This window comes from Arachis ipaensis, chromosome B1 (assembly GCF_059453495.1).
Source record: "Arachis ipaensis isolate K30076 ecotype BB chromosome B1, ASM5945349v1, whole genome shotgun sequence".
NCBI classification, from domain to species: Eukaryota; Viridiplantae; Streptophyta; class Magnoliopsida; order Fabales; family Fabaceae; genus Arachis; species Arachis ipaensis.
In genome coordinates, this window is record NC_142436.1 from 58987516 (window position 1) to 59001753 (window position 14238).

The window sequence follows — 14238 nt, forward strand, 5'->3', positions numbered from 1 at the left end:
GCTGAAGACTGCTCTGACTCAAGCTCCAATTGTGAGAAGACCAGACTGGAGCCAGCCATTTGAAATCATGTACGATGCTTCCAACCGTACAGTAGGAGCAGCGCTGGCTCAGCGTGAAGGTAAGGATCCTTTCGTTATTGCTTATGCGTCTAAGACTTTAGACACTGCCCAGTCCAATTATACTACTACTGAAAAAGAACTTCTTGCTATTGTTTTTGCTCTGGATAAATTCCGAGCTTATTTACTTGGTACTAGAGTATTAGTGTATTCGGACCATGCAGCTTTAAAGTATTTATTAGCTAAAAAGGAATCCAAACCGAGACTCATACGTTGGATACTGCTATTACAAGAATTTGATTTAGAAATAAAGGATAGAAGTGGTAATCAGAATTTAGTGGCATATTAAGGATGATTTCTACTCCTATAGATGATAATTTTCCTTTTGATAACCTGCAAGCAGTATCTGAGGTAGTCCCTTGGTATGCACCTGTTGCTAATTATTTAGTTAGCCACACATTTCCTCCAAATTTCTCTAAGCATCAAAGAGACAAGCTGAAAAGCGAGTCTAAATATTATATATGGGATGACCCGTATTTATGGAGGTGTGGCGCTGATCAAGTAATTAGACGTTGTGTGCCTCAATCAGAATTCCAATCCATTTTAGAGGCCTGTCACTCATCTGAGAGTGGAGGACATTTTGGTCCTCAAAGGACAGCTAGAAAGATCATAGACTGTGGATTCTGGTGGCCTACCCTTTTTAGAGACGCTGCTGAGTTTTGTAAATCTTGTCTCCCATGCCAGAAATTTGGTAATATATCCAGGAGGGATGAGATGCCTCAACAAATTATGCTTTTCTGTGAAATTTTTTATGTTTGGGGCATTGACTTCATGGGATGATTTCCAAATTCTAATGGATATTTTTATATATTGTTAGCTGTGGATTATGTTTCCAAATGGGTGGAAGCAATTCCTACCCGCACTGATGATGCTAACACTGTTGTTTCCTTTGTGAGAAACCATATTATATGTCGCTTCGGATCACGACGAGAAATCGTGAGCGATCAAGGCACCCATTTTTGTAACAGGAGACTGACGAGATTAATGAAGAAGCATGGGATAATTCATAAAGTTGCAATAGCTTACCATCCCTAAACTAATGGGCAAGCTGAGGTGTTAAACAGAGAAATTAAGCGTATGTTGCAAAAGATAGTAAAGCCTCATAGAAAAGACTGGAGCACCAGGCTACAAGATGCACTCTGGGCATACAGAACAGCATACAAGACACCCATTGGGATGAGTCCTTTCCGCTTGGTTTATGAAAAAGCTTGTCATCTCCCAGTTGAAGTAGAACACAGAGCCTTTTGAGCAGTTAAGGAGTGCAACATGGGAATTGAGAAAGCCGGAGCTGAAAGGAAGTTGCAACTGCAGGAACTGGAGAGCCTTCGCCTAGAAGCTTATGAAAACTCCAGAATATACAAGGAAAAGATGAAGGCTGTACATGATCAAAACATCAAGAAGAAAGAGTTCCAACCTGGGGATTTAGTCCTCCTTTACAAATCTCGACTAAGGCTCATGCCAGGCAAGTTGAGATCAAGATGGGAAGGTCCATACAGAGTAGAGAAGGCCGAACCGTACGGAGTTTATCACCTAAGCCATCCTTCAAGCTCTGAACTTATTAAGGTTAATGGACAACGCGTGAAGCTATACCATGGCGAGAAGGTACAGAAAAACAAGGAGCTTGAGATCTTCCTCTTGGAAGATCCCCACATAGCAGAAGATTGAGCTAGTAGAGCGTCCAACTTACGGACGTTAAAGCAAAGTGCTAGGTGGGAGACAACCCGCCATGGTATGATCGTTCCTTTCTTTATTTTTAGTTTTTTCCTATTCAATAAGTCTTCTCTTTCTTAGTACTTTCATGCATCTGCATTTACATGTTTTTACTTTAATTAAAAAAAAATTTCGCCTACGCGACGCAATCGCATCAGCGACGCGTCCGCGTCACAGGGAGAATAAAGAAAAATAAAAATGAACAGAAAGTCACGCTGGAGTGTGGCTCGAGGCGTGCCAATGGCACAAATCAACCCACGCGACCGCGTCGCTAACGCGTTCGCGTCGCATGGGAATCATGGCCTCCCACGCGACCGCGTGCCCCACGTGTAACGACCCAACTCCCAGTATGCCATGGTCATACAAGAAGCTAAGTGTTACTAACTTATCCTTCCTAATTATTATTTATTATTTAGTATATGAGCCTTTTCCTTGTTAGAGCGATGCCAATTTTACAAGTAACTTTTTTTTTTTATCTGCGGATGGTCAGGTGAAATAAACAAGCATACATTGAGAGTAATAGAATAGCGGCATAAAGAAACATAGAAATACAACTGATAATATACATCATGTACACTATAACAAAACATGTAGCGTTTACATAAGATCAAGTTAGTTTACATCCTCGTCATCCTACGTAGCTAATATTTACACGACACTCCCAGGGCCTGGTCCATACAAAAAGCCACTAAGCTGGCGCCCAGGCAAGCCTAACCACTATATAGATCCTAGCTCTCGGGTGTACTAACACAAGTGAGAGACTAACTATCAGATAATGTCAGACTAGAGTGTCATCAAATAAATGCCCCTTCCGCAGTCAAACTATATCTACACGTGGCCGTTCGGAGAATCGCCGTGAGGCTCGTCCATCTCCTCATCCTGCTCTATCTCTATCTCAGGATCCTCCTCCTCCTCATCGTCCGCAGCTACAGCTATACCCTCAGATCCACCAGAAACACTGCTGTCACTATGTACAAAACCATTCGCGAGCACAGGTCCGTTCGCGTTTATAGGAGCCACTCCACCGTCCGGTAGTGCCGGCTCATCAGGCTGTGGCAAGTCGGGGATCGGCTCAGGGGGAAAATCCCATTCTGGTGGTATCACAAGTACGTAGTCACCAGCTAACTCAGGCTCATCAGGAATGATATGCTCAGGTACCGCCTCATTCAAAGGTTGAGCTGGTATAGGGTGCTCAAGATCATCAGGAAAAGGATGTCCAGGTGCGTCAGGATGTAACCAGGATAAGGGAAAGTCGTAAGGAGCATCAGGGTCAAAATGCAGGCTAGACAGAGGATGTTGAAGAGCTCGATTAGGTAACGCATATCGTCTAATACGAGGCTCTAATCCCATGATGAAGTAACTATGATGTACCGGATCCTCGTAGACGTAAGGGTCCTCGAACTCATAGAAGATCATGCCCGTCTCCATCTGAGGGGGAGGAAGGGATAGAAGGGGTAAGAACTGGGGAGTTCTTAGTAGGGTCGGGGTTGTTTGTTACGTTCATTTATTCTTTTTCGATTAGCAGATAGATAATAGAATACAGTAATATAGTAAACAGAGGTTAAAAATAGATAGAAAAACAAAGAACAGAACACAAGCAGAAGAATACAAGAAGATAAAGCATAGACATAGCACTCGAACAAACAAACATAAAGAAATAGATCACACACAAAAAAGAATGCAACAGAGAGTGATGCGCAGACAAGAATGATGCATGTCTAGCCCTAGTACAGGCCATGAGCTCATGTGTCGGTTGGCTGCCCACAATCCTGACATTTATCCGGTCACGAGTAATCCCGATTTCCCGAATACGATTTTCCATTCCTAAATAAATGCGCATATAATAATAGCCGCTCATTTGAGACAGCCTCTGCTTACCGCAGAAAAATATATATATACTCTGCTCTGCTTTGGGGAAGCGGAAAATAGCTGTAGGTGACTTAGTTTCCCTACAGAAGCTCTGGGTTGCATTAAGCAACTAATATATATTAAATATAACTCTGGGTTGCATCAAGCAACTAATATATATATATAGCTCTGGGTTGCATCAAGCAACTAATATATATAAATATCTCTTTATTATAATACTCTTCTCTTTATATCTCTTTACTCTGTTCTGGTTTCTCTTTTCTCTGTATCTCTTTACTCTGTTTTAATTACTATGTTCTCTGTATCTCTTTTCTCTTCTCTGATTACTCTTTTCATCTATATCTATATTACTCTTTTTCTCTTTATCTCTTTACTTTACTATGGTTACTCTGTTTTCTGTGTTTCTCTACTCTGCTCCGATTTCTCTGTTTAACGTATGTATTTAAAGCTTATGTAAATTTCGGTATGAACAGTTAGCCTATCCCAAGTATAGGTTCATTAAGTCTATACTGAAACAGTTTAACTTTTCATATAATACCTAACCCTATTCGCAATTCCAGGACTAACTATGTTGCCCTAGTTCGTTCACTAGTCTCTGTCTGTTTTTCTGTCATTAAAACTTTACAAACTTTTTCTTCGATTTTTATCTTTTCTTCAACTTTTTATCTTTTATTTATCTTTGCCTCACTAATATGTTTTTACCACTCCCTAAGTGTTTTATGAAGGTAATTATGAGATTCTGCGCTTAAAGTTGTCTTTCTAAAGCTTTTACAGAAAACTGCCTTGTCCGCATTATTTTATTATTTTTATTAAAATATTATTTTTAATTAAATATTATTATTTAATATTTTATTATTTTTTTATTATTTTTTTTTTGAAATAAATAGCTCAACACACAAGGCGGAGCGTACAGAGTTCAGAAAGCAATAAGTACAACTAAAATGAAAACTACTACCTACTGAAGCATGTAACGCAACCCCTAGTCATCTTCGGCATTGCCATCAACTACCAAAGGATGCACCACCAATCCACTCATCAGAAAGCACAAAGGACCTATTAGTGATTTCCTGTATTCCTGATCCTTTATTCTGGAACACCCGATTATTTCTTTCCAGCCGAATAGCCCAGATTACAGCAAAGAATCCAATCAACCACCTCTTTCTCTCATCCTTTCGTGGTGTAGCAGTCGTCCAGCTCTCAAAATGTTGCTTTAGTGTACCTGGTATGGACCATTGTCGTCCAAGAGCATAAAGCCACGCACCCCACACCTGCCATGTGACCTCACACCCAAGGAACAGATGAAAAGCAGACTCATTAGACTTACAGCATAGAGCACATAAATTATCAAGCCGGTTAAGAACCCCTAATCTGCATAGTCGTTCTTTGGTATTCACCCTCTCAATCAGAACAAACCAAGAAAATAATTCGACCCTTGGTGGGACGAAACCCCTCCAAATAGCACTAGTAAAGCTATAGCTTGTTACTTCCTCCGGAAGGACTGCCTCCTGCATTACCTGGACAAAGGATTTAGTAGAGAAAATACCAGTTCTATCAAATTTCCAAACCACCCTATCCTCTCTCTCTGTTACTAGCTTAGCTGAACGTAGTCTCTCATGGAGTTGGTTCAAAAGTTCCAGCTCCCATTGGAACAGCTGTCGCCTCCACTGAAAGCTCCATATCCACTCTAACCCATCACAAAACCCACAGTCACCTATAACAGATCCTTTAAGGTCTGAAGCCGAGAAGAGTCTAGGGAACACCTCTTTCAAGACACCACCATTTAGCCAGTCATCTTCCCAGAACCTGATCGTCCTACCGTTTCCCACTTCCATTGACAAGCCTCTAATCATCTGCTCTCTGATTTGCGGCTCTCGAATTTGTAGCTGACAAATGTCTCTCCACGGACCCCCTCTTGAAGGAACAGGTTGACCATGTAGCATCTCATACGGATTCATACTATTACAAGAGCACACTACTTTCTTCCATAAGGGACAGTCCTCTTTCGAGAACCTCCACCACCATTTGAACAAAAGAGCTGTATTGCGAACCACAGCATCTCCCACTCCCAACCTACCTGCCTTTTTAGGGACCATCACTACATCCCATCTCACTAGTGGAATCCCGCTCCTCCCATCCTCTTTACTTCACAAGAATCGTCTTTGGAGGGAAATCAATTCCTCTGCTACTGCCTTTGGCATCTTGTACAAACTGAGGTAGTACACAGGCAGGCTATTAAGAACCGATTTAATAAGCACCAACTTACCCGATTTATTAAGTGTTTTTGCTTGCCATAGACTCAGCTTCTCTTCCACCTTATCAATCACTGGTTTCCACGTCTTAACAAGCCTCGGATTTGCTCCCAAATTTTCAAAAATTAACTTACTTTTACTTTTAACCTTTAAAATTCACTTTTTACCACCCGTAACTTTTAATATTTCTACTTTTACCACCCTAACTTTCAGAAATTACCAGACAACCCCTTAAACACCAAAAATTTTACTTCCTTTCCCTTTTTAAGATCTAAGGCCTGTTCTTCATTGTTCTTCATCACACTCAAAGTGTTCTTCATGTTCTTCATAAATTCTTCAGATTCTTTCTCTGTTTTTACCCGTTTTTCAGTCTTTTTGGCAACCGATTTTTACTATAATTCATAATAAATTAGCAGCCACTAAAACCCCATCTTTTCTACATGATTTTAACACAAATTGAACCTCAATTTAAGCTTAGGGTTTCGTTTTTCCAGCTGCCCAAGAACATGAACTTTAAAGCTTGAATTTCATCAAATTTCATCAAAATTTCACCAAATTTTCACCAAGAATCAATCATATATGCAACCAATTTTTAGCACAGCCAATTTATACAACATTCACACAACTCAAACACAAATAATCAAGGTTAATTTCGTGACACCCTACCTGGTTTTGCTGCTCTTAATTCAATCAAACTTTTAGGTGGTCCTTAAGCACTTTTTCCTCCTAAATCACATCAAGAAAACACATATTTAAGCATGTTTTCTTGAAACCGAATCAAAAGAGAGATGGTGCAGCCAACTCACCTTGATCCCAGCCTTGATAAGTCATATGATCATGTAGAGAAAGAAGAGAGGATCATTTTGGTCGGATTGGAATTTTGATTTGAGTTTTAGTTCAGCAGAAATCAAGCTTTGAAGATTTGGAACTAAGAACTTTTCTCTCTTTTTCTCTCTACCTATTTTCGGCCACAAAGTGAAAATGAACCAGCCTTGGGGGTTTTGGGAGTGTAGGGTGAGTTGTGATTGGTTGGCTTGGAGGTGGATTAAAATAATATTAAAATATCTCAGGTGTATAACTACTAAAACTAGATGTATCGAAACACTTGCCAAAACATCTCTAAAAATTATTTTCTGAGCTACTAGCATAAATGACACTAGTAACATATTTATTATGAGAATAAAACATGAATAATAAGGCCTTAGCATTGCTAAAGTCATCAGAGAGTGCTGGTGCTAAGCTGTACCAGTAAATTGTGAACCCGGTTAAACCGGTTTTCTATTTTTAACTAAAACTGATCAGGTAACCTTATAATATCATTCAAGAAGCTTCTAATACTAATATAATGATAATATCATCCTATTATCTCTCTTCCCTCATAAAGCGGGTCCGGTTTGTCAAACTAAGACTATTTACGAAAAACCGAATCAAAACTCCTAACCGATATGGTTCAAAAACTAGGTTCTTCGCGACCGCGTTATCGAGCTTGTGTCGGAAAAAGTTCTAACTTAAAGATGACATAATGACAATGAGGATTGAGATACTCGATGATATATCAAAGGTTTTCCCCTTACTGATCTTCCGGAGAAATTCGTACTTTTAGAAAAGATCTCGCGTACTCGAAAATCGGGGTTGTTACATTCTACCCTCCTAACAGAAAATTTTGCCCTCAAAATTTTAGTTACATGAGAATAGATGCGGGTAATCAGCTTTCATCTTATCTTCCAGTTCCCAACTGTGCTCTTCTTTTCCTCTTTGTCTCCAAGCTACTTTGACTAAGCGAACAGTCTTGCCTCTCAGCTGCTTATCACTTCTTTCTACGATCTGAACTGGTGATGCTTGATATGTCAAATCATTTCGTAAATGTACTGTCTCTGGTTGTAAAATGTCACTCTCATCGGGAATATATTTCTTAAGTTGCGAGACGTGAAAAACATCATGAAGGTTTGACAGATATGGAGGAAGGGCTACTTGATAAGCTACTAGACCGACTCTTTTAAGTATTTGGAAAGGTCCTATGTATCGAGGGTTAAGCTTTTTAGTCTTAAGGGCTCTACCTATTCCAGTAGTCGGGGTTACTTTAAGAAAAACATGGTCTCCCTCACTAAACTCTAAGGGTCTACGTCTATTATCGGCATAGCTCTTTTGACGGCTCTGTGCTGTCTGGATCTTCTGGCGGATCCCCTTTATCTTCTCAGTAGTTTCTTGCACTAAGTCTGGACCTAAGACACTAGCTTCTCCGTCGTCATTCCAACACAATGGTGTCTGACATCTCCTTCCGTAGAGAGCTTCATATGGTGCCATCCCGATACTTTGTTGGTAACTGTTGTTGTAGACGAACTCGACCAATGGCAAATACCTATCCCAACTACCTTGGTTATCCATCACACAAGATCTTAGCATGTCTTCCAATGTCTGGATTGTCCGCTTTGATTGTCCGTCTATCTGAGGATGGTATGCTATACTCATATGTAATTCTGTTCCCAATGCTTTCTGGAAAGCTCCCCAGAATCTGGAAGTAAACCTCAGATCTCGATCTGAAACAATTGACGAAGGTATTCCGTGCAATCGTACGATTTCTTGAATATATATCCGTGCCAGCCTTTCTAATGTATAGTCAACTCGAATCGAAAGGAAGTGCGCTGATTTTGTCAACCTGTCCATGACGAGTATTTTGGTGAAAAATAAATTTCTCCCAAAACACACAAATCTAACCGGCAAGTGCACCGGGTTGCATCAAGTAATAAAAACTCACGGGAGTGAGGTCGATCCCACAGGGATTGATGGATCAAGCAATTTTAGTGGGTGATTAGTTTAGTCAAGCTAACATTTAGTGGTTGGGTGAAATTTTGAGAGCAGAATGTAAAATGCAGAGAATTTAAAGTTGCAGAAAATAAATGTGCAGAAACTTAAAGTGCAAGAAAAGTAAATTGCAGAAACTTAAATTGCAAGAAATGTAAATTGCATTAAATGTAAAGGGAATTGGGAATTGGATTTGCAGAAATTAAACAAGGAAAAGTTAAATTGCAACAAGCAGAGAAGTAAAAGATGGATTTGATTGATTCGGAACCAAAACAGAAATGTAAATAAACATGAAAAGCAATAAATAGAGAATGTAAAATTGGAATTAAGATCTCAGGACCCAAGAGACTGGATAACCAAGTCTAGATCTCAATGCCTTCCTAGATCCAACAAGAACAATTGCAAGAGAAATTAAAGAAAAGTAAATTGCAGAAGCCAAGAGAAGGTGAAGTAGTAAACAGGAATGGAAATTCAATTGTGCAGAGAAAGTAAACAAGAAAATTCTCAAGGTGAGATTGAAATAGAATTTCTTCAATTCTCAACCCAAGATTCAAAACAAAATTGAAAACTAAGAGAGAGCTCTCAAATCCTAATGCTCCCTAGTGGAGCCAGCCTCCTCACAAATATGAAAATGATGCCTTATATAGGCTTTACAAAATGGAAATGAAAATGAAATTAAAAACAAATTACAATTAAATGAAATTCCTATTTTATCTATTTCTTGTGCCTTTGAGTGATGATCATGGGCCTTTGCTCTTGGTGGAATTGGGTTGAAAGAGGCCTTGGTTGATTGCTCTTGGAGTTTGAGGAGGAACCGAAGTGAACCAAATGAACCGGGTTGGAGTTTTGCAAAAGTTGGACCAAAAGTTGGAGCTAAAGTTAGGGGTCTAACTTTGGCTCCAACTTTTCATAGCAGCCCACAAAACTTGCTGGTATGAACGTTGGTGCCAACGTTAGGGGTCTAACTTTGACCCTAACGTTGGCCTCCCTTATGCACATTTATGGCGCCAACTTTGTCCTCTTGTCATGTTGCCAATTTTATGCCCAATATAAACTATCATATATGGTTGGAAAGCTCTGAATGTCAGCTTTCTAACCCACTTGGAATCACTTCAATTGGACATCTACAACTCAAGTTATGATCATTTGAAGAGGGCAAGGTCGCTGGCTTTGGTGTGCAGCGTTTGAGGTAACGTTAGCCCTCAAACGTTGGCGAAAATGCCAGTTCTGGAGGCTCAAATGTATTGTCCACCCCATACTATTATACATTGTTGGAAAGCCCTGGATGTCTACTTTCCAATGCCGTTGGGAGCACATTATTTGGAGCTCTACAGCTCGAGTTATACTCCTTTGAAGGTGCAGAGGTCAGTTGGCCTCACTGCAGGTTGCCACCATGTTCGTTTATGCACATTGTGGGGCAGTTTTCTCCCTCAATTTTAGTGTCCACCATGCAGTGCCATATATGCTTGGAAAGCTCTTGATTCCTACTTTCCAATGCTTCTTGAATCACCTCATTTGGAGCTTTGTAGCTCAAGTTATTCTTGTTGGAAGTATACCCCTTGTATGCCTTGTGGTGTGTGGCGCCAACGTTAGCCTCAAAGTTAGGGGGCTAACGTTGGCGCAAACTTTTGCCCCTCTCCCTTGTATTTTCATGTGCCAACGTTAGCCTCCAAGTTAGGGGTCTAACGTTGGCGCAAACGTTGGGTGGCCAGGGAGGAGTTTCTCATGCCAACGTTAGCCTCCAAGTTAGGGGGCTAACGTTGGCGCAAACGTGGGGTGCCCAGGGAGTAATCTTCATGCCTAACGTTAGCCCTCACGTTAGGGGTCTAACTTTGAGGCTAACTTTAGGTCCAACTTTTTGCTTCATGATTCAATTTCACTTATTCCATTGTCCTCTCTTTACTCCTAGCCCTTCCTTCTTGCTTCACCCTTTCTCCAAGCTTTCTTCACCTATAATTAATCAACCAAACTCATCAAAGCTATGCTCAAAATCATGAGGTATTCATTCTTTCATAATATGCAACAAATATATCATAAAACCTCATGAAATGGCATGAATTCATAAATGGTTGATTCAATTAAGGGAAACATGAAAATCTACCCACTTGGCTTGCTTACGGCTCAAGAAAGTGCATAAAACCTATTGAAAACAAAGGAAAAAGGCATAGAAAAACATGTCATGATGACATGTCATCACAACACCAAACTTAAACCTTGCTTGTCCCCAGGCAAGAAAAGAATCATGCAATAAAGATTGACAATCCAAGGTAAGAAGAATAGCAACTCAATGTTCATGGTAAGCTAGTTTTCTAAGCATGCTACAATCACAAAAGAAATGTAAATGATTGATGCTTCCATCTAGCTCAATTTATGAAATCTTTCTTTTATATTTCTTCCTTGAAACAAACTTTTGATTTTCTTATTTAGCTTCTCCTTTTGGGTGCTTTGCCCCTTGAGTTGATAACAAAGCTACGACTTCTAAATGCTTTGTTTTCAAGTATTACCACTTGATACATAAGCACCACAAGCATTTGATTAGAGGACTTCATTAAGCTCATTTTTCTTTTCTTTTCTTAACTCTCTAATCATTGATGCTCAGAGCCTTGAGCTTTGAGGGAGTGCTTTTGCACTTTGAGCCTAGCCTTGACTTCTAAGTGTTTTGTTTTCAAGCATTTGGCTTGATACATAAACACCACAAGCACTTAACAAATAAATTGCCATTGGTACTCAGAGCCTTCAGCTTTCTCACTCTTTCCCTTTTTCTTTTCTTGCTTTATTTTTGCATTTGCTTCTTCAAGGTTTTCATGATTTTCAAAAGATTTCACAAAACGTACTAGATGAAAACTTCAATTAAATAAAATGCAATGCAATTAAGCAACAATCAATCATACTAGCTTTCCAATACTTGTATGCACATGCTAAACTCTTCTTTAATGCCTTGTTTGTTTATGATCATGATACTTTGTTGCTTTTGAATTCACAAAACTCAAGTTGGTAATCATAATGACATAGCACCATGTTGCAATTTAGAAATCAAACTATGCCTTTTCATACACACATGCATACAGAGAAGGTACAGACAATCATGTAGTTTATGGTGCTTGAAACAAATGAGAGGAAAAGGAACTTTACAACCTTGTAGTTCATCTTCATTATTGTTGTCCTTTTTCCTCTATTCTTCCTCCTTCCCTTGCCAAACTCAGAATGCTTGCTCATCCTCAAGCAACTATTAGAACCGTGGCTATGGGGCTAAGATGGATCATGAATGTCTTACACAAGAAATGTTAGTAGTACATGTGTTTCAAGCAAGCAAAATTAAAGATAATAATCAAGGCACAAGAGACAGAGACATTGTGGTTGTAAGCTTAAGAAGGTGAGCATAATACTTTACATAAAGAATAAGTGGCACACCAAACTTAGTGTGACACTTTCACTTGGAATCAATGCAAGTATCCAGTAAAGATTTGAAGCAAATTGTGTTGCATAGCAACACCAAACTTAGAATGCAATCCTATGTCCATTTATTTGAATTAAAACTAAACAAAAGAAACTGTTATATGTTAAATACAATCACCAAATGAAGAGTCTGTTATGAATAAGGATGTCTTGGTGATGTATTAACAAAAACAGTTAATGAAGGAAAGCATTAAAAACAAGTAAATAAATGAAACAAAGGGAAAACAAAAATTATCCAACTAAGAAGAAAAATAACACTGTAAAAGGCAATATGATTATGCAGACAAGTGATGTTGCTGGATTGATTTGCATAGAAAAATAGGTGGCACACCAAACTTAGAATCTTGGTGTGTCACTTTCATGTAAAATTGATGCAATCATCCATGAAGATGGAAAACAGTTTGTTGCAGGGCAACACCAAACTTAGAATGTAACCATATGCCAATTTATTGAAATTTAAACAAAGCAAGGAAAAGAAATGTACCTACTGTTGACATGTTGTTTACTTTCTTCCTCTTCTTCCAATTTGTTAAGAGGAATGACTTCAAGAGAGGAGAAGATTCAGCTATTGCCCCCTGTCTTGGTTTCCTCTCAGCAAGCTTTTTGTTGTACATGGCTTGATTGAGCTTGCCTGCTATTGGTCCAGGGGTTGGATTGCTTGTGGTTGACCTCCTCTTGAATGTTGTCCTTGGTAGTTTGGTCACAATCCTCTTCTTGGTGCTTTTGTCAATTGCCTTCACTTCTTTGAATCCATGTTTTGGTGGTTGTGTGATTGTTGGAGTCTTGTATTCATCTAGAGCCTTTTGTATTGGTGGTTCCATGAACTCCTCCTTTATGTACTTCTCTGCTTCACTTGAGTTTGGAATGACTTCTTCACTTTCTTGCTCCTCTACTTCCTCTTTTACACCCAACATTTGTTTCAATCGCTCTATCATGGGGGAGGTTTGTCGATCTTCCCAACATTTCTTCATCTCCTCGTCATACCTTTCAATCATGGATTCAAATGTTGAGGTGTTTTGGTCCAGGGAGGTTTGTGAGAGTTGTGAGTCTTCATGTTCTCTTGTCATCTCAAGTGCAGTTTCAGGTTCAACCACCTCATTATTCATTGAAAGTTCACTTGATGCAGTGGCCTCCTTATCTTGCTCTTCCACTTTATCCTTCACATCCATCAATTGGTCTTCATTTTCCTTGCTTAGTAGTTCTAAGCGTTTATCTGTGTCCTCCAATTGCTTATCTGTCTCCTGAGAAAGGATTTCTAGTTCCCTCCAGGATTGTTGATATTCCTCCGCCATTCTGTTGAACCTAGACTCAAATTCTGAAAACCATGAGTGGTTCATGGAAGTTTGTGTGGGTGGTGAGTTTTGAAAGGGGCTTTCGGTTGAAGTATGGTCAAGTGATGATATCTTTGGATGATTATCATATGGAGCACTAGAATTCCCTTCCCAGCCACCATTAGAATCATGACTTGCATTATTTTGTGGTGGAGAGAAATATCCCATATGATTTTCTTTCTCATCTTGTGGTTCTGAAGCATAGCTCCATGAATTGGAGTGCCCAGAATTTGAAGTTTCTTGGTGATATCCCCAGCCATCATTAGAGATTGGTGATGGTGGGTGATATCCCATAGAATTTGTTTGATCATAAGATGAGTTGAACTCTATTTGAGTTTTGTAAAACACACAACCAAGGAAAATTGAAATTACTCATATCAGAGATGAGAATTTCTTAGTGAGGCAAAAACTCAAACACCTTGGTTTCACTTTGAAACAGAAAACAAAAATAAAAAAAATGCTTGATCTAGACTTCTCACCCACATAATCATTGTTGATCTAATCAATCCCCGGCAACGGCGCCAAAAACTTGATGAGTATTTTGGTGAAAAATAAATTTCTCCCAAAACACACAAATCTAACCGGCAAGTGCACCGGGTCGCATCAAGTAATAAAAACTCACGGGAGTGAGGTCGATCCCACAGGGATTGATGGATCAAGCAATTTTAGTGGGTGATTAGTTTAGTCAAGCTAACATGGAGTGG